We start from the raw sequence: 21,186 nt of genomic DNA on the forward strand, positions 1-21,186 counted from the left end.
CAGGACAGGCCGTCCCCACTGTGCCTTGTCCCAATTCCTGACCACAGAACCTGTCGGCACACAGTAAAATGGTGGTCGTTTTATGCCACAGAGTTTGTTACACAGCAATAATAGTCACAACTCTGTTATGGCCCACCCCATTTTAAAGATGGGAAAACTGAGGCAACAAGAGGGTAAGTAACTTGCACAAGGTCCTAAAGCTAGGAGAGAGCTGAGCCAAGATTTAAACTCAGACCGTCAGGTTCCAGAGTCGGCCCCTTCATCTGTTTTTCTCTCTGCCAATATCACATGATGGTGTAATTGACCACTTAGGTGACTGCCTCTAACTTCACTCTGAGCTTCTTGAGGGCAGAGGTGCATCTCACTCCTGTCTCCATTCCCAGCAGTAGCTCAGGTCCTGGCACAGAGCTGATGCTGAGGACAGGTTTGCTGCACTGGCCTGAATGCCACAGGGAAGCCCCTGCAGTAGGGTGGGGAGGGGTGGTGGGCCACCAAAGCAGAGCCTGTCTGTGCTGTAGTCTCTCCTCCAGTTCCCTGCTGACCCCAAGCCCTCACCCCATCCAAGACTCTGACTCATCGTCTGTTTAAATTGATGATTTTCTGCCCACTCTACTCCCTCTGCCCCGGTGGCCCAGCTGACAGCTTTATTAAAAACGGTTGTGGTTGGCGTCTCTCAGTCCAGCAGAGCCCTCAGGCATGCGTCATCATTGACCCCAAAGCCCCGGCCACCTCCCCATTTCTGCCACCAACAACACATGGGACAACCCAGCCTAGACTCTGAAGCACTTTGAATCCCCACTAGTTACAACCATGGACTCCTCCCCTCCTGGGTCTGGGAGCAAGGGGCAACCTCTTAAGTCTGAGGCCCCCCAAAAGATAAATCCACATTCATTAGCTTCCCCACAGGGAAGACAGAGATGGGGACGAGGAGTCAGTGGAGACAGCCGAGTGCAGACCATGGTGCTGGGGCAATGTTGACCTTGGGGAAGTCACCCTCTTTCTGATCTGTCTTCCAGCTCCAAGAGGAAAATCTCAGAATGATTCCTCAGAAGTAGAACTTTCAGGGGCTACACAAGTCTCCTAGGGGCTGCTTTTTATAGAAGGGGACTTCTCCCTCAGTGCCACTGAGCCCTGCTCTCCCACTGGGTGACCTCGGGCAGGCCACTGAACTTCACCTTCCTCATAGGCTCAAATAAGAGGCTAGACACCCTTTGGCTGAGAGAGAAGACAGGCACAGGTCAGGTCCAGCTCAGCTGATGAAAATATGAAATAATAATAATAACTAACATTTATTAACATTTTTCTATATCCCAGACACTCTTCTATGTGCTTTCCCTACATGAATTTATTCATCCCACCAACTCTAGTGGGGAGGCACTGTTGCTATTCCCATTTTGCAGATGAGGAGACTGAGGCACAGAGGGGTCAGATAACCTGGCCAAAGTCCTGCATGCAGCTAGCAGGTGGAGGAGGCAGGAGCCAAATTCAAGTAGACCAGATCCAGAGTCCTGACCTCTCTCTCTATACTAAGACAACGTGAAGTGCTTATCACAGTGTGGCACACACAGTAGGTGACTGGGACCCTTAGACCAAGGAGAAGGGCTAGGACACACGGGCCCCAGAGGCCACAGGGAGGGACCAGCGCCTCCTCCTCCAGAGCAGTGGGGGCAGACCGTCCCCACCTGCTTGTGGCTTAGCCATGAGGATGAGGAAAGCGAGGAGGCCATCCCCAGCTTGCCTTGTCCTTTTGTCCTTTTGTCCTTCCACTGGCATGAGAAAGCGATCCGAGAGTTATTTACTGCGGAGATTTCATCGAGATGTTCTCACCCTTACTGTACATCCTTTAAAGGTGAAATAAAAATATCTAAAGGGGAAAAAGTGTCTTTTTATTCAGCATCATAAAAGCCATTGGCAGACGTTCCCCTGGAAGGGGAAAAAGCAGCATAAAATTCTGCAGTGACATTGTTCTGGGAGAACCCTCGCAGCCAGCCTGAGTCTGGAGGGTGTACCTGGAGGTTAGACTGATAAACGGGGCCCTGCACGCGGCTTTGGGCTCCACCAGGTGGGCCCGCTGCTGCATCCCCAGAGCCTGCAACCAGATTAGCAGAGTGGGACCTTGGCAAATGCTTGTTAAATTCAAGAATTTAATAAAAGAATGAGCACTGGAGTGAGCAACTCCCCAGATCCTGCCCGACTGTCCCCAGTGGGAGGGCCGGCAGTGGACCGGGGTATCAAGATGCCCAGTCCCTTGAGATTGACTTCCCAGTAATTCACCAGATAGGTCACACTGTCTCCTATCCACACCTCACACTGTTCTTCTGCCCGAAGGGGGTTTAACACAGGCCTCCTGCCTCCATTTATCTGCTCAATATCAATTCCAGCCTTGACCTCTAAGGGGCCTCCTCCTTCTTCTCTCGCTGGTACCGGTGCCCACCTCAGTACCACTCCAGGCTCTCTGCACAGGGTATCTAGATGCCTGTGTTTTTGTTTTCCCCAAAAAGGAAGTGTATTCCTTAGATCAGCGCACCCATTAGGAAATGCTCAGTAAGTGTGTCTCAGATGAATAAGCAAATGAATGAATGAGTGAATGAATGAATGACATTTGCATGATCTTGACACATTACAAACTATTTCTCCATATACGGCTCCAAGAACTCTCACAACCCACCCCTCTAAATGTAGAATCCATTCAGCTTTGACACCATGAATCTTATTTTACAGATAAGAAAATAGAGACTCAGAGAAAGCAAGAGAGTTGCCTACGTGAAACAAGTATGGGTATCCTTGAATCCAGTTCTGTATCCTTCACTCTTCTACTATACTAAGTTGAAATTCACAAACTGTCACCCTTGCCCAACACATACACACATGTATGTGTGTGTGATGCACACAGAGACACAGATGGATACACACATACATATATGTACACACATGGAAGCATGGACACATGCACATAAAGGGGTGTTCAATCACATGGATGCCTGCATCCACATACACAGATGAATGCAAATACACACACACACACACACACACATTCATGCCAACAAGCAGAAATGATAGGCCTGAAAAGAAAAAAAGGGTTTGAGGAAGGGAGAAGTCCCAAAGGCCTCCCTGAATGCCTCCCACCACCATCAGGCTTTGCCTTTGATTTCCAACTTTTAATTTTCACATCATCAGTTACTACATCAAAGCAATTTGACTGCAGGTGCCCTGGACCCAGGCTGTTTCTAACAGCCCTGATTCCAAATTCCTCTTCCCACTGGGCCCGCGTTGCCAATGGCATTTCACTTCTCATTAAATTCCACGTGGGGAGCATGGGGAAGCAGGGGGGATGGCAGTGAAACCACCTCTCACCTCTGTTTCTAACACTTGTTCACTTCTGTTTAAATGCTGTTTAAGGAATTATGTTCGGAGTTTTGGTTGAGCGTGGCAGAGAAAACCTCCTTCCCTGCCTGGTCCACCAGGCTCTTGTGGAGATAAAATGAGAGGATGGATGTGGACGGGCTGTGTAAACCCTGAAATGCTGGGCACACACGAGGAAGTCACCCTTCACCTCGCTTCCTCCCAACACAGCACTGCAATGACTAAGGGATTTTGTTAAGACATAAACAAGAGGAAGAGAAAAGGAGAAGAGGCAACAGCAACAAAACTTCCAATGCGGAGGCGCCGCTGGGTGCGTAGCAACCGACTCTGGAGGCCAGAGAAGGCTGAAACCTGCATGGGCGTGGGAGAAGTCCAGGACCTGGCTTGCTCCTAGCGCAGAAGCCCAGAAAGTCTCAAGTATATTGGGGACACCAGCTGCTTCTGAAAGTGGGACTCAAGTCAGGCTGAAACTAGAACCAGTAACTGAACGTCTGCATATGACGTAGTCAGACCCTCCAGATACACCCCCCACTCCCCAGCACAAGAGGGAAGAGCAACGGATCTGAAGGGCTTTAAATTCAAGAACACAAGACCTCACCTGGGGCAAGTTGCTGGCAGAAAACAGAGGGATTAAGTAAAAGTCTGCACGCCTCTGGATCCCACTCAATTCCCTGAACATTCGCAGCCCAGCTTCTACCACCCAGGCTGGAGCTTGGAGGATTCCTCTCTGATAGAACAGTCCAGCCCAAGAACAAACCCAGGACTAGTGTCCCAAACATCTTCTGTCCCCTTGCCACACACCAGCCCCATGCACATGGAGCCTCCAGGCAGCCAGGCATCCAATACAAACGATGGAGACAAAAAGAAAGAAAGAAAGAAAAAAATCTGGGGGAAAGGAGATCAGATCAAACAGAAGCAATTTAGGAAGGAGCAGGATATCACAAAACCCTACAATTATCCTTGGAGAAATAAGGGAAGATACTGCATCTGGGGAAAAAAAAAGAACAGGCTCCTATTAAAAAATTTTTAAAAGAACATCCAGAAAGAAATAAAAAGAACTCTTGGAATTAAAGAGAGAGAGAAAATTCCACTGGAGGGTTGGTGGATAACGTTGAGGAAATCTCCTAGAAAATAGAACAAAAAGAATAAGAATAAAAAACAGGAGAAAAATGCTAAAAATTTCAGACAACGAGTCCAGGATTTCCAACATCTAATTAATAGGTGATCCAGAAAGAGAGAGAAATTGCAGATAAGACAATTATCACAGAAGTAATGTAAGCAAATGTTTTAGCACTGAAGTGTATGAGTTTCCAGATTAATGGGTCCCCTGATACCAAGGCGCTTCATCAGGAAATTTCAGAACACCAAGGATGAAGAAAAGATATTAAAGCCACCAGAGAGGAAAGAAAAGACTCTGGTCACATACAAAAGATCAGGAAGCTGCATGGCATTAAATTTCTCCTAAGCAGCCTCAGAAATTTTATCTCTCATGCACCATCAAAATAAAAGCATAAACCAAGAGAAAATGAAGCTGCAGGATCCAGGAAACACAACATGCACACAGGAGAGAAGCAAAGGAGGCTTTGGGGGTGGCGGTAAGGAAACCCCAGGATTGCAGCTACGCCAGTGCATGTAAAAGGAGAGGGATGGGGGGCTCCACAAAGGATGTCTCTAGTGAAAAATGAAGCCAAGAGACCATGTGATGGGCGCCCCGAGAGCAGATACCTACGTCTGATACAATGGATGGGGACTCTAGGCTCAGAAGAGAGATCCTCCTTCTAAAGTGCTTTCTTTAGGCCCTAAAATGCTAAATTTCCTCACTTACCACCCCTTAACCTCACCTACCACCCTAAAGCACAGCTAGTTGCTATGGAGATGACTCTATGTATAAGCAGAATGAATACCGTGGGCACTCATTTCTCTCCAAAACTGGGCAGGGGAAGCTATTAAGGCATGGCTTACTCGGATGAGAAGTGGGAGACGTTCTATTAGGGTTCAGAGAAGATGCCTATTTATTTATTCAGAATCATCAACATTAGAGTGAGTTTACCTGGTGGAGAGGGAGAAGACTGCACGAGAAGTTTAGGTGAGAACTTCACTTCTAGTGAAAAAGATGGCCTAGAATTATGTTACAATGTTGGCTGCCTTTTATTTATTCACTTGTTTTATTTATTTACAATTGTTTGTTTATTCCTTCACTTTCCTTCATTTCTTCATTCATTTTGGAAGGGAGAAAGAATTTCAATCATGAAAATTCACAAAGTCCTACACTTTGAAAGCAGGTAGAAAATGAGAGATTATGGAGTGTGAGCTTTTCACTGTACAGAGAAGTGCCAGGACCAGAACCCAGGTCTCTTAACACTTCTCGTCACATGCTTCCAGAACTTTCTCCAAGGTCATCCACCTCTCATGTAAGCATTCTACAAAAATAGAATCAAGCATTTATTCTGGTCCAGCCACCAAGTGAACTTAAACAAAAAGACACCATCTAGTGACAAAAAAAATCACATTAACAGTAAACAGGCGCATGTGAAGTAATGGTGTGTAGGGCATGATGCAGGTTTGTACCAGGTGACATGAAAAAAAAAGAGCTCAAGTCAGCCTCTGGGACTCAGGGAAGGCCTTCCTCACAGGGCCTGAAAGGGGTGGGTTTTCTCCAGGGGGATGAAGTGGGGTGGGGGTGGCATTCCAAATGGAAGCACAGCCTGTGCAAAAGCAGGACCATTCTGTTTGGCTGGAATGTAAGGTCAGGGCTGTTCATAGAGGACGGAAAGATAGGCTGGACTCTCCAGACTCACAGAGGCATTTTTGGAGGATGGACTGATAAACATCTGTAAGTCGTCCTGCAGAAGAGGTCCTCCAGGACAGCGTAAAGGAGGAAATGGGAAGTGAGGGAGAGGAAGTTCGTCTCAGAGGTCTGGGGACAATCAGAAGTGGGACAGGGAAGGGCTCTGTTCACCCTTTCCCCCACCCTCAGGTCTTGGCTCCCTCCTTCTTAATTCTTCAACCTCCCACCCCATCCCCAACCACCGGGTCCCAGCCTGCAAGGTAATTATAAAGAAGTTAAACCGAATTACACACACAGGGTTTATTTTGTGTTTTTCTGCTGCTGCTGCTGCCAATTACGGTGCAATTAGACTGCCTTCATTAGCAAATGAGATTAGAATTAACATTGTTAATTACTCGTTCTGTTAAATGGGGAAGAGGGTGTGGTGGGGAGTGTATGGGGAGGATGGAGGGAGAGAAAGTACATGGCAGGGGGAGGTATGCCATCCCCCAAGGTCTCCTGGGCCCTTGGGAAGTGGGGGAGGAAACCAAGATTTACTGAATGTCAAGGCACAGCTCAGGTGAGAAGTATCAGAAAAAGGAGGCTTTGTTCCTTAATGACACTCGCTGCCATTCACTGTGTACTCCATCTGTGCAGCAATTCACACACACTATTCACTTAATCCTTGCTACCCTGTGTGAAGTAGGTCTTAGTATCCCCACTTTGAGAGGAGAAATACGATGCTCAGAGAAGTTAGGTGACTTTCCCAAAGTCACACAGCTCTAGTAAGTGGTAGTCAAGCACGTCTCCATTCCTAAGTGCTATGACCTTTGGTTCTCATAGGAAAGGGGGCCCACATGTAAATTATACTTTATGTAGTGACAGTTGTAAGTCATCTCATTTGATGCTGATTTGCCCCATGATGAAAGAAGAAATTACTAGCCTCATTTTATCATGAGGAAGCTGAGACTCTTGAGAGTTTAATCCGGGGTTAATTTACTATGGCCTGCAGGCCAAATCTGGCCTGCCACTTGTTTTCGTAAATAAAGCTTTATTGGAACACAGCCATGCCCATTTATTTGTGTGTTATCCGTGGACTGCTTTTAAACTAAAACAACAGAGTTGAATAGTTGCAACAGTGACCACGGGGCCCACCAAGCCTAAAATAATTCTCTCTGACCCTTTACAGAAAAAGTTTGACAATCCCTGGTTTAAATAATTAACATAAAATCATAAAGTGCCTGCACAAAGGTGTGGGATTTGAGCTCAGTTCTTCTAGTCCTTGGGCAGACTCTTTAACAACTTTTACTCAGAGGAAAGGGGGCGGTTCCAGCTAAAATAGGCTTTCCAGTGAGCTCAGAGATGCCTTAATTGACCCCAAGGAGAGACTCATAGCAGACAAGTCAAATTATTTAATCCTGACTTCAGAAATTTGATAAGGTTGGCTGCTTTCAGCAACAATCAATAGAAAAGTCAATTATGAGTGGTTTTGAAAATAAGGAGTTTATTATTTCTTATAACGGGAAGGCCAGAGGTAAGGCAATTCCAAGTTTGGTTAATTCAGCTGGGTCCTTGGGATACCATCCAGGATCCAGGTTCTTTCTCCCTTTCTATTCTCCTTTCCTCAGCATCTCAACTACTTCCCTTGTGATCTCAATATGGCTGCCAAAGCTCCAGGCATCACATCCTCACCCAACAACAACCAAAGGTTGCTGCTTCTTCTGACAAGACAGTTTTTCAGGTCTCCGAAAATCTTTCCCAGAAGGCACCCCTTCTCCACTAACAGCCAACCCCTTGGTTGTCATTGGCCAGAATGGCACAACATGCCCATGCATGAACAATCACCAGCGAAGGAAATGGGATGATCGCACTTTGATTAGACTAATCAGAATTCACTCCTGGGGCGGGGAGGGTCCCCGCCTCCCCTGAAAAACGTGGCTGCTAGTATCTGATTTCTGACAGCAAGAAAGTAGGGGGGAGGCGTGGCTGCTGGGAAGGCAATGGAGAGACACTTTAGAATTCTTGCTCCACTGGTCATGTGAAGAGTCCTAACCCCTGAGGTCAGAGAAGTGGACACAGTCCCCCTTCCTCATCTCTCTTTTCAGTGTCCTGTTGTCTCTTCTTGCTGCCGTGGGGCAGCCAGAGCCAGGGGCAGGGGCCAGCTCCCCGGTGGTCTGCCCTCTGATAACTTACAGCGTAAGCACAACTCTCCAGAAACTCTTTGGCCTTTGGTTCCCTCTTCCCCTCACCACCACCCAGCCCAGAAAGGCCAAGGTCTCCTGGCATCCCCCTGCTATCGCCTCCTTCACTCTCATTCTACAGTTTTCCTGTTCAAAGACCTCACAAGCCATGAACCGCACACCAAGGAGTGGAGGCCGGAGTGGCCCCAGGAAGAGGGCTGGACCAACAGGCCGCCCTTTCTGAGAGGTGCTCAGAACTGTGCCCACCTGTGCCAAGCGTCAGCACTGAAGTGCAATCAGATGGCCTGGGCCAGGCTGGGCAGGCACGTCCCAGTGCACAGAGTCTCTCCCTCCCCTCCATTCTTGCCCAGACTGCCAATTCAGACCCCTTGCTTCTAGATTCCCAGCACACTTTTCTCTCTTTCTCTTTCTCTCTCTCTCTCTCTCTCTCTCTCTCTCTCTCTCTCTCTCTCTCTCACACACACACACACACATTCACACTCTTCATTTCTTTTGGACCCTGGGCAACTGGGTTTATGTATCTTTGCCAGAACTTCCGTCCTGCCAGCTGGGCAGGACTGATGAGGCAGAGAGGTTACCCAGGCATTTAAAGGAAGTTCGGAGAGAAGGATGTCAGGCAAGGTGGGACCCATCTGGGTGCCACCTGTCACACACAAAGGCTCAGAGGCAAACCCCACAAGGCCACACGGCCTCTGTTAAGGAAGAAGAGTTACAGGAGTGAGGATGAGGGGACTATACACAGAGTCAGTGAGGGAAGGCCTGGGTCTCCTTCCTCCCATCATCTCCAGTGACAGTGCACTGGACCTGGGCCATCTCCTGATGGCCAGTGCAGGCTTGCGTTTCAGGCAATGCTGCTGGCAGGCTCCGCCTTGGGGAAATTCTCACACACACACACCCTGCTGGCCCTTTGACTGTACTCACTGCCTGGATGGAAGCAAACATTTCAGCCTCGAGCAATTCTTCTAGTCGTGGTGGTTTGGGCCCAGAGGAGCCCTGTTTTCTTTCCCTGTGCTGTCACATCCCTAACACTGCTGGATTTTCCTCAAAAACCTCTGGGTGGTTTCTAAAGTATTGAGCTTCTCCAGCTGCCTCTTGGGGCGTGTGGGGCTCTTTTGTCCCTTCTTCCTTCCTCTAAGATCTTAGGGTTGAAAAAAACAGGTATTTGGCTGATTGATAAGGCTCCCAAGATCCACGCCCTCTCCCTTTCTGCCAACCCTAGACAGTCAAGTCTCACCCCTCCCAACAAATCTACTCCCCAGCCCTCCTGTCAGAGGCCATGGGATTCACCCCAAACTTGGGGGCCTGGCAGGTGGTGATCCCAAAGGGAAAATCTAACTCACCCTCAAAGGGGAATGGCCAACCCTATGGGTTAGACACAGATATGATATAGCCCAAAGAACAGAGAAAGAAGAGGTTTAAATGAGTTCTTTCCTGTCCTAGCCCAGGTTTGGAAAGGCCAGTGCCACTAGAGAAGAGGTGTACATCCTTGAGCCTCCGGAGCAGGCACCGACTCGGATGCAGGAATAGGACAGCTGGAAAGTGATCCATGGGTGGCTTCATGCAGGTTCAGATTCCCACAGGGCTGTGGCTTCCCCCAGCCCAGCTCTGACCTGCAATGTCCCATGGGCCCCAAGTCCCCAGATACTAGGCAGCTGTTTCACCGCCAACTCCTCCCAACAGCAGGCGCCCACGTCCAGACTGCCTGGAGCCAAGCACTCTAGGTTTTCTCTCCTATGAACAGATAGATGAGCCTCGGGCCCAGGGTCAATATCTCCCTAAGGTATGCAAACCCCCTCCAGTGTCCAGCACATAGCCTGGGCCCAGATGGCCTAGGATGATGGAAGAAGCAGGGGCCCAGGTCTTCCCTTCCCTTGCTCATCCTGGCTTTGTACATTTCCCCTTTCCCAAACAGAGCCGCTTCCAAAATGTCATGTGGCATTTGGAATCCCCAAGTTCCAAACCCTGGTGTAGGACAAGTAGCCACCCTAAAGATGTCCTACGTGGCCCAGCAGAAAGGTTGAAGAAAAGGGAGAAAAGTGGAGATAGGAATTTTCTGAGCACCCAAAACTGCCAGGTGCTTTATGTAAGGGAGTCTGAGTGGTCAGGGGTCTGACAGCCTGAGGATGGGTCTCCTCATCTATAAAATAGAGACAGTAACACAAGTGTTGGAAGGCCAAGATGATAGGGTGTGGGGGTTATAGCCAAAGTTAAGGGGAATTGGGAAGGCCCAGTTCAGGGAGGAGCCAGCCCTTGGTACACATGGAAAGGAATGTCAAGCCCAGAACGGTGAATACGAGCTAAATTCCAGAAGGCTTTGAATGCTGAGTCAGGGGTTCTAGACTTATCTGATAGGCAATGGGGAGCTATCAAAGGCTTATGAGCACAGGGATGGCCCATCAGAGCCCTGCCCCTAGCAGAAACAATAGGATGACTCACAGAAGGGAAAATCTGGAAATGTGACAAGTAAATAAATAAAAACCAACAGAAAATGGAGTTTGCTGTCTGTCATCTTGGTAAAGAGAATATTCCAGTTCCAGGCAAATGAACTTAAGTGACTAAAGACATTCCAAGGCGTGAGTGGGAGCTGGGTTGCTAAGGCCAGATGGTGTGATACCTCCAGACCACTGACAAACCCATCTCCCATAGGTGGCCCCCAAAAATGTCAGCTTCAGGCCAGATCCCATCCACCTGACATTCCTGTTAATAACAAAGCCTAATTAGCACGGCTTTTAAGCATCCATTACATTAATTTTAATGTAAAAATCTAATGGCGCTTTACTGGAATTTTTTTTCAGCAAAATTAACCCTGCAGGTTTCTTACACATGTTTTCATTAGGGGCTGTGAGCAGTGAAGATAGTCAGAGAATTAGAATTAGCCCTTGCAGTTCTTACTCTAATTCAGTTCCTCTGTCCCCAAGCCCTAAGGTATATAGATCTTTGTTTAGCAAAGCTTCTACCCCCATACCACCAGGATGCCAGAAAGGACTACTAGGATGATGGGAGATTTAAGCCCCAAGTTTGAGCAGATGTCTCTCTGATTCAAACACATCCCACCCCACCCCAAAGGCTGCAATTCTGGGACCCTGAAGAATCTCAGGATACCAGGATAGGATCCTTACACAGGGACACATTCACCATCAGATGTTTTAACTCAAGCCCATTCCCCACTCCCCTTCTCCCGACTAGCTTCCAGCTATAGGGGTGGCCATGTAACCTGGTTCTGGCCTAAAATAAATAGAAGCCTCAGGAGAGGGCAATCCTTCCCTGAATAAAAAGACACAACTAACTAGAATGCCCTCTGCAGTTCATCCTTACCTCTTCCTCCCACCTGGAATATGGATGTAAAGTATGGAGCAGTAGCAGCCATCTTCTGCCATGAGGGTAAAAGACCCAGGCTGGCGGGGTAGTGGGTAAGGAGGTGTCTGCAGCGGGACAAAATGGAAAACAGGAAGAGCCTGGGTCATGGTACTAGTCCTGAGCAGTTGATGCTTGAACTTGTCACATGAAACAAACTCTTTACTTCCATAAGCCTCTGTTAGTCAACTTTGCTGCTACTTGCAGCCCAAAACAATCCTAACTGGTATAGCTGGATTCTGGTCTCAGATTCTGTGTGATTTGGAGCAGGTCCCTGCTTCTGAGTATCAATTTCCTCATTTGTAAAACAGAAGGATGGAATAAGACATGTTTTTAAAAAAATTTTAAGCCAATAGACCAGAACAATCCCACCTCAATCCAGTGAAAAGTTTGCATTTCATGAAAAGTTTATAAACCTAATCCAAGGGTAGGTGTTTAAGTGAGCAAGGGAGCTTGAGAACTGCCTGCATCAGAGAAGCCACAAAGACACCTCTGGGAACCCCAGTGCTTCAAAGAGCACAGTTTATGAAATGGCCAGCCTTAAAGACGTCGGGGGGCTCTTTTGGGTCTGATGTGTGGTTCCACCCTCAGAAAGCATCAAATAGCTCTAGAACCTAGAAGCCAGTGAGGCAGGCAGAGTTCTAGAGCAGTGCTTCTCTGCCTCTAGGGTGCACACCATCTCTCGGGGATCCTGATAAAATGCAGATCCTGATTTAATAGGGCTGCAGTAGGGCCTGATTTCTAACAAGCTCTCAGTGACACCTATGCTCCTAGACCATGGACCACAATTTGAGTAACAGTCCTAATATCATCTTCATCACCATTGTCATCATCTTTAGCCAGGCCATTGCTCTTGCCCTGTTACACATCCCCAAACAAGCAAACAGCCTAGAGCAGTGAGGACAGCGTGGTCCCAGAGCTGGGCAGACGGGGGTTGAATGCTGACTCTGCCACTTCACTCTGGAATTTGGGGCATCTAGCCCAGCCTCCCTGAGTTGAATATGAGGGTCACACTGCACAGTTCCGAGCGTAATGGATGCTATCAGGCTGAGTCACACTGTAAAGGCAGGCACGGGCTGCAGCTGAGGCCCAGCATGGCCTTCTCAGCCAACTCAGTCATTCTTCTGGAGCAAGACAATCAGGCAAGACAGTGCCAAGCTGATGTGGGGTGGGAGGATGGGGGGTAGAAAGCAGGTGGTGAGAGGAAGTGAGAGAGGGAGGGAGAAGTCGGGGTGGGTATGTCAGAGCATTCCGACATTAAAGGAAAGTGCAAATTATATGCAAATAGCATCTCTTTCTAACAATAATCTGATTGGATAAAGATGCCTCTGCTTGGTGATGTCCCGCATCACTGCAGCCTGAGTACAGAGGTGGCCCTGACCTTAACTTTCCCCATACCAGTTGTCAAGATTGGAAGGAAGTCATCACAAAGACTTAGCAACCATCGGATCCAACCTTTACCATCATTTTGCAGGTGGAGAAATTGAGGCCCAGAGAGGTTAAGCAACTTGCTCAAGATCACACAGCTAGTTGGTGGCTGGTCTCTTGTCTGTGGCACTGTATGAAATGGCAACAGGGAATGGGGGAGCCCTATTTCATACAAGCTCTGAAAAGGAGGCAGGCTGAAGGAGGCAGGAAGGGCATGACAAGAGGCCGTCATTGAGCCAACCAAGACAAAGCCTTTTTGTTGGGCCAAGCAGCCAAGACAGGAAATAAAGATGCAGGGGCTCTTGCTCCCCAATTAGTGTCAGTATCTCTCTTTAACCCAGCCAACTGCAGGTGGCAAATCTGATTGCCTTGGGGGCCCCATTTCTCACCAGCATCTTGAGGATCTTGGCAAGGCTGACAACTGCAGAGGTTAGGGGTGGGGAGCAAGATCCTGCCTGGCTATGCAGTATAGGAAAAGCACCTAGACTTTGGTGTCACCTAAGCCCAGCTTTCAAACCCATCTCTGCCACATATGGCTGTGTGACCTCAGGCAAGTGCCTCCCCTCTCTGATTTTCAGCCTTCTTGGCTATGGAATGGAGACAGAAATTCTACCACACCAGGAACATTCAACTACACACAAAGGTACAATGCCTGACACAAACAGACCCTAGACACATGTGACTTCCTGCCCTCAGCCCACCATCTGGTGACCCAGATGCAGCCCTGCCCTTGGGGAGTTTCTAGTCTGTGGAAACAGAAATTTAGACTTTGAATAATTCAGAAGCCATTTACTCTTGGGCACCTAGAATGACATTTTCCTAGCACTAGCAGATTTTTTTTTCATTAGGATTTAGGTTTACTTAAGCCAAGATTAAAATGAGTTTGCCTTTCTGAGCTCACAATGGAAGACAATTTCAGGGGAGAGGAATGACCAAAAATGAAGGCTTGGAAATTACTGAGTCAACTGACCAGAAGAAGTGGGCTTGTACATCTCACCCCACTGGGCAGCGTAGGAAGAAGTAAAAGGACCAGAAGACTCAGCAGGGCCAACCTGCAGGACCTCAGAGACTGACGAGGAAGCACTGGCTGGAGGCTGCAGGGCAGGTTGGTGGTCCAGGCCAGAGAGAACGGGGCCCTCCCACTCTGCTGCGAGCACAAAGGAGGTCCGCAGCCGGGTGGGAGAGGCGGCCCCTTGAGTAGCTCCATGCCTCCTGATCTCTTGTTGGCTTGGTCCATTTCTGCGTTCTACAGGCTGGGAGCTCACCCCTCCCCTTCACAGGAGCCTCTCAGATTTCAGCCAAACTTCAGAGTCCTTTCAGGCCCCCAAGGTGCATGGAATCTAGGTTGTTCTGCACTAACTTCCTGATGATATCTTGCTCTGCTCCTACGTGGAACATGAGTCTTTGAAGGTTTGGTCCACTGCTTATCCTTCTGTAAATACCCGCCTCCACAGTGCCCATCAAGTGCGGGTCTGGCTGTTCCACTCTGGCTGCACTCTCACTCCATGCCACCCTGGCACCGGCCCTGCCTCTCTCAGAGACAGAGGTGCCAAAGCCACGGTGACCCAGGGCGCATCTGGAGTAACCATGTCAGAGCACCTCCTGGGCATGTCCAGCCGTGAGACCCAAAAGAGCTCTGCAGGGGGGTTGAGAGACGTGGTTCTTAGCCCATGTCGCTGCCTACTTGCTGCATGACCTTGGGCTCTCACTGGCCCTCTCTGAGTTTGATCTGTAAAATATCCCCAAGGCCCCTTCTGGCTCGGACACCCTGATCCCCTCCCCACCAAGCCCTTACCCTCTCACCAAAGGGAAGGTGAGAAGGAGAGGAGAGGAGGGCTAGCCTGTCCTGAGCCCTGAGTGTTGGCCACACAGAACTCAGGGTAACGTGAGGGAGGTGAGCAGAGCGGACACAGGATGCCTCTGCTCCAAGGCATCCAGGGAGCCAAGTGATTGTGCAGGGAGGAAAAGGAAGCCCCATGCTGGTTTAATTGCACAGAAGCCAGTTGGAGATTTAGAACCGAGGGTGAGCTCAAAGAAAGAATGGTGCTTATTTGAGTAGTTATGCAAACTGATTGCTGCAAGGACTTCCGGGAAAACTGATTATATATGACAGTGTGAAGAAACAGGATTTGGATGAGAAGAGGGAAGACTCCACATTCTGCAGTTCTCATCCATCCTTCAGAAACTGGGTCCTGTCTGCTTTCCCAGACCTACAAGCAGAGCAAGTTCTTCCCACACCGCAGAGATGTCCAACAGAGGCCCCGGGAACTTGGGAAACTGCTCAGGGTCACACCGCACGTTGGAGGCAGAGCCAGCTGAGACCTGACCTGTCCTAACAACCTAGGAAGGCCCTGCCCTCCTTCTGTAGGGAAGCCCAGCTTTCTTAGTCCTGCTACAGGACTACTGTTGGCTCTTGCCGGGAGGATGGTGTGCTATGTGGACCCCAAGATGGACCCCAATGATCCTCACCTCCTGAGATTCATGCCCTTGTTTAGTCCCTTCACACACTGTGTGATGAAGCAGATATGACAAAACGACCTCGTGTGACCTTGAGGCTAGGTCATCGGAGACACTGCCACTTCCATCCAGCCACCATATTGTGAAGACACTCAAGCAGCCCTGCTTCTCCAAGAAGTCCAAGTGGTGAAGGACTCAGGCCTCCCAACCACACCAGCAGGAAGTTGCCAGGCATGTGAATGAGCCATCTTGGAATCAGGTGGACTCTCCAACTTACAGATGACTGTAGTCCTGGGCCAACGTCTTAACTATTTCAAACTTGGGGCCAGAGGCTCTCAGCTAAGCTATTTCCAAACGTCTAACCCAGAGAAACTGTGAGAGATAATAAATGTTTGCTGTTTTAAGCCTCTGAGTTTGGGGGTAATTGTCATGCATCAATAGGTAACTGATGCAATAAGGAGCAGGCCAGGGCAGCAGGGACTCTGCCCCACAGCTTGGCTTTTGACTCATGGGCCCCCAGGACTTAAAGGAGCTCAGGGGCCTAGGCTGAGAGACTGGGTCCTTAGGGTTGGTTTACAGCAAAGAGAGCAGCAGTGGCCATCGAATGATCTATGTCCCACCGGCACCTGCAGAGCCACTCCCTAGGGTCCCATGACCTAGTGAGGCACAGGCCCTCCACAATCTGTCTGGGGCCTGGCCCGTGTTCTCAACCCTCTCCCACCAAGTACTCTAGCCACAACTCCCACCCCTGCCCCACCCCTGCCCCACCCCACAATCCCTACTGTCCTCCCACAGTGAGCTTCTCACTGTTCCCTGGACAAGAAGAGCCCTCCTGGGACTCCATACCTTTGCATATGCTGTTCCCTCAACCTGGAATAAGTTCCTCCCTTTAGTCACCTGGCAAACTCCTGTCTGAAACCTCAGCGTAACGGCTGCCCCTCTGGGAAGCACCCAATGGCCCCAGGCATGCAGGCTCAGTCCCTCTGCCCCTGGCACCCACAGCACCTAGTGATACATGGTTCACCTCTCCACCTCCCTCTCAAGGCTGCATTCTCTGAGCGCAGGGCTGTATCTTCCTCACGCACAGGCCTTTATCACAAGGCACTGGGCTTGGCATGTAGTCTTTTCCCAATAAACTGTTCTGATGAATTAATGAGTGAGTAAGTAAACAGATGTGTCCTTGAGTAGTTCACTCTCGCTCTCTGGGGCTCAGTTATTCACCTCTAAATTAGGAATCATCATCATCTCCCCTTCTCTGCTTACTTCACCGCCTGTCGTGGTGATCCAGTGGGACAAAGGATGCAAACTGTGAAGTGCAGTGCACCCACAAGGAGGGCTTTCCTCAACAATGCTAAGACACGACCACCACTCTGACTAGCTGCCCTCTCCCCCAGCTTCCTAGTTCAAGGAACTTCAGAGGACCTTCTGGGAGAAGGGCAGAAAATTGTCCTCCTCTATTCTCTGCCTCTCTCCCTCTCCCTGGAGCAATTCTGCTCCCTGTGCCAACCCCAACGTCCCTCAGTAGCATGTAGAGGCCCCTCCAGCCACGATCTTCTTCCCCTCCTTTCTTTTTCCCCTCTCTCTTTTCAACAAGCAAACTTGAGAAATGGTAAACGTTTTCCCATTATTCAAATGGCATGGAAATTACCTACTTGGCATTCCTCTTTGACATGGAGTCTTTAGTTAGCCACTGGCTCCCCAGTCCCCCTGGTATTTCTCCTGCTCTACAGCTCCCTCACTTCCTCAGCCGCCTCCCTCCATTAGCATCCTAATCAGAGATGCCCAGGCTTCAAGGGAAGACAGAGAAAAGGAGCAGTGTTTCAGGAAAGAGCCCATCCATGGCTGGAGTGGAGGAGCCTGGGTTCCAGTTTCTGTTCCTGTCACCAATTCTCCAGTGACCTTGGACTTCTATGGAGTCACACACAAGATGAGTGCAGAGATGCACTCAGATCAGGGCTTTAGTCCCAGTACACATCTCCATCCTCAATTCTACAAAGTATCATCACCCCTGTTTCACAGATGCCTTTCCCACACTCACCTGGCCTTGGCTCTTGCCCTATTCAGCCTTCCCCTTTCCAAGAGTTTAGCCCCACTATTTCCTTGCCTATTGCTTTGGGGTGCTCACAGGGACCTCTAGGGATGTGAGAAAGCTGATCTGTGGGGTTTCTCACATCATTCAGTCTGGCAGGACTCAGGTGGGCAACCTGCAGATACTCAGTTCAAATTAACTAGTCTCTGTTAGTCGGTGCCTGGTCCCTGCAGGTCATCCACAGAGAGTGGATGAGAGGCAACAGATGCTGGGTGTCACGAACCTGCAGGAATGTGAGTCACTGTCCTGGCTCTCAAGGAATTGGCAAACTAAATGATAAGAACCAGACTGTCACACAGGATACCACCAACAATCAGGCTGTGCTGTCCTCAACAGGCAGCTTCTAAGGTCGCTGTGGGCCTGGGCACGTGGCTGGCAGCTGGGGGAGAGAGGATGGATGCCTTAACCGCCTCGGCCCAGAAGTGGCACACATCCTTTCATGTCACATGCTATCGATGAGAAGCAAACTGGGAAATGCAGTCCTGTGCGGGCAGTTGCTTCCCCACAGTAACTCCACACTGTGGAGGGGGAACACAGCAAGTTGTCTCTGCCACATTAAGCCTCGGGTTTATGATCTGTAAAATGAGGGCAAGGAGGACCGGATTGAATATCAGGGCTGGAAAGAACCTCAGAATTCATGCAGGTCTGGAAAGAACCTCCCCCCATTTTACAACTGAATCCACTGAGGTCTGGAGAGTTACATGACTTCCCCATGATCACAAAGTCACACACAAAAATCTAGGTCTCTGGACCCTCAAACCAATGATAAAAATTACAGCTACAGCTCACAGAACATCTCATCACACAGGCCCTTTACAAACACTGTCTCTGATCCTCAATCAGTGAAGTCAGTATCATTGTCCTCATTATAGACAAGAACACTGAGCCTCAGAGAAAACAACTTGCCCAAGGTCACTTGCCTGGCAAGTAGCAAAGCCAAGGGTTGACCCGTCCCAAGCTGCCTCTCCTCTCACTACACCGTCTTCTTCCCAAACGGCTAATGCTGAACTTTCCTTGGTACAAGGACCAAGGTCCCAGGGCTCCCCGTGTTCTGTCTCCTTGGAGTTGAAATCTCCTTACTGCCCACTCACCGCTGACCCCCTACGTCGGAGGTCACACCATGGGCAGCTGTCAGTATCAACAACCAGCAGAGGTCCAGAGAGCCTGGGCCACTGCCCCAGTCGCACAGCAAGGGAGGGACTATAAAAATCGGGATTGGGTTTAGCTGTAACTTTCCAGATGGAGGTCCAGGGTTGTTATGGTACCTTCAGTGTCAGAGACTCAAGCTCCACCTACCTTGTTGCTCCATAACCTCTCTCCTGAGTCCACCTCTTGGCCCAATGTGGCTGCCCCAGTGCTGGTCATTACATGTGCACTGCAGCCAGCAGGAAAAGAAAAGCTGGGGAAGAGAGGTCACTCCTCCCTATAAGGACACTTCCAGGAAATTGCACATACCATTTCTGCTTCCATTCTGTTGTCCAGAACTTGGTCACATGCTGTACCTCATTGCAAGGGAAGCTGGGAAATGTAGTCTTTGTCCTGGGTGGCCAGATACCGGGTTCTAATAGAGGAAGAGGAGAGAAGAAGAGAGAATGCATATAGGAGATCCTCAGTCTCTTTCCCAAAATCTAGTCAGTCTCAGCTCCCAGTCCAAGCACTGGGCCTGTGACAGCACTGCCAGAGTGATGGAGACAAGGACTAGAGGCTTGGTGCAGTCCCAGGATAAGAAATTATGGGTCCCCAGCTGACTCCTTCCTCTCCAGGAGCCCTGATTCATATTTCTAGCTGTAAGAGCTCAGCCCCAGGCAGGGGCCTAATGGGAACTAATCTCTGACTGGGTTTATTTGGCTTCTACCTGTGGGGTTGGTCTGTCTGTGTGCTGGGAATGCTTAAGTGTCGTCCTCTGCAAGGGCAGAGAGAAGGGTTGAGCTCCATTCTCACTGACTCACTCCTCCAGAATAAGTTTTCTGCAGAGAGGGAATGAAATGGGGCCCAAGACCCAGTGCCCTAACTTTCCCTGGAGCCACACTGTGATGGTTAATTTTGTGTGTCAACTTGACTGGGCTATAGCACTCCTAGACATTTGATCCAACATTGTTCTGGGTGTGTTTGTGAGGGTGTTTCTGGATGAGATTAACACTTGAATTGGCAGACTGAGTAAAGTAAATTGCCCTCCCTAATGTGGGCAGGTCTCATCCAATCAGTTAAAGACCTGAATAGAACAAAAAGACTAAGAGAGAAGGAAATCCTCTTGTCTGACTGCTTGAGCTGGGACAAGGGCTTTTCCAGCCTTCAGACTCAAAACATCAGCTCTTTGGGGGAGGGTATAGCTCAAATGGTAGAGCACATGCTTAGCGTGCACAAGGTCCTGGGTTCAATCCCCAGTACTGCCTCAAAAATAAACCTAACTGTCCCCCACTAAAATTAAAGGAAAAAAAAAAGCATCAGCTCTTCTTGGGTCTTAAGCCTGGCAGCTTTCAGACGGGAACTTACATCATCAGCTCTCCTGGCCCTCAGGCCTTTGGACTCTGACTACAACTATGCCATTGGCTCCCCTGGGTCTTACCTTGCCCACTGCAGATCTCAGACTCCATAATGGCATGAGGCAATACCTTAACATAAACAAAAATAAACAAGCATATTATTTATGTATTTATCCATTTATTCATTTATTATATATAATAAATATACCTCCATATTATTTTTTTTACCTTCATACTGCTGGTTCTGTTTCTGTGGAGAACTCTGACTAATATGCACATCTAATTGAGGATCAGGTAAACTAGGGTCACTGTGCCAGCCCCGAGTTCGACTTTTTCTCAGTTGGAGAGCTCGCATAGGTCACCTAACCTGCCCAAGCCTTGGCTTCCTCACCTATAATACGGAGTCATCCTAGCTGACTCATAGGACTGGCACAAATATTGGAATTAATGAGACTGCCTAAGTAAGAAGTCTGCCACGTGGTAGATGGTTCCTTTCCCTTCCCCCACCCCCACCCAGGACAAAGCCCAGTGAGTCGGCAAGGCCAGGCAGTAGCTGTAACCTTCTGGAGATAAAAGTCACCTTGGATCATATATCCACAGCAGGTAGCACATAAAGGGACATAATAATGCCTCCAAAAGCCCCTCCTACAACAAGGGAGGGTTTGTACATTTCTAAGATGCCTCCTCTCCTTATTTTTCCCTTCAGGACCTTCCTTCCATCTTAATTCTTGCTCACCAGGAAATGTGGCAGGGTGGCTTGGCTAGGGGCCACTGTGGCTGTACCCCCAGCCCCACACACTACCCCCACCCAGGTGTGACAGTGCCATCCACCCCGCCCCCCAGGGCTGATCAGGAGTCTGTCCCTGCACTTCCAGGGCTGTCACAGACACTACAGTCTCCAGATTAAGAGAGCACTGGGGTGAGGTGGAGGGAGGCCCTATCAAGGCATACTGGCTAGAGGGTCTTTGACCCATCATGATAAAGGCTGATGGTGACTTAAAGGCCTTTTACTGTGTTAAAAACAATTCTGCACCCTCTCTGTGG

General features: G+C 49.2%; 1 long non-coding RNA gene across 1 annotated transcript in view; it reads right to left on the reverse strand.

Moving 5' to 3' along the window:
• LOC135323154 (uncharacterized) overlaps window positions 1-20,268 on the reverse strand; it is a 158,874-nt gene extending 138,606 nt beyond the window's left edge. Inside the window, exons 1-2 of the long non-coding RNA XR_010384406.1 lie at window positions 20,226-20,268; window positions 19,115-19,220 (exon numbers count right to left, since the gene is read on the reverse strand). This is a non-coding gene — a long non-coding RNA (uncharacterized LOC135323154). The remainder of the gene's footprint in view (window positions 1-19,114; window positions 19,221-20,225) is intronic.
• Window positions 20,269-21,186: the final 918 nt, after the last annotated feature.

The sequence above is a fragment of the Camelus dromedarius genome, chromosome 16 (genome assembly GCF_036321535.1).
Source record: "Camelus dromedarius isolate mCamDro1 chromosome 16, mCamDro1.pat, whole genome shotgun sequence".
In the NCBI taxonomy this organism is placed as follows: Eukaryota; Metazoa; Chordata; class Mammalia; order Artiodactyla; family Camelidae; genus Camelus; species Camelus dromedarius.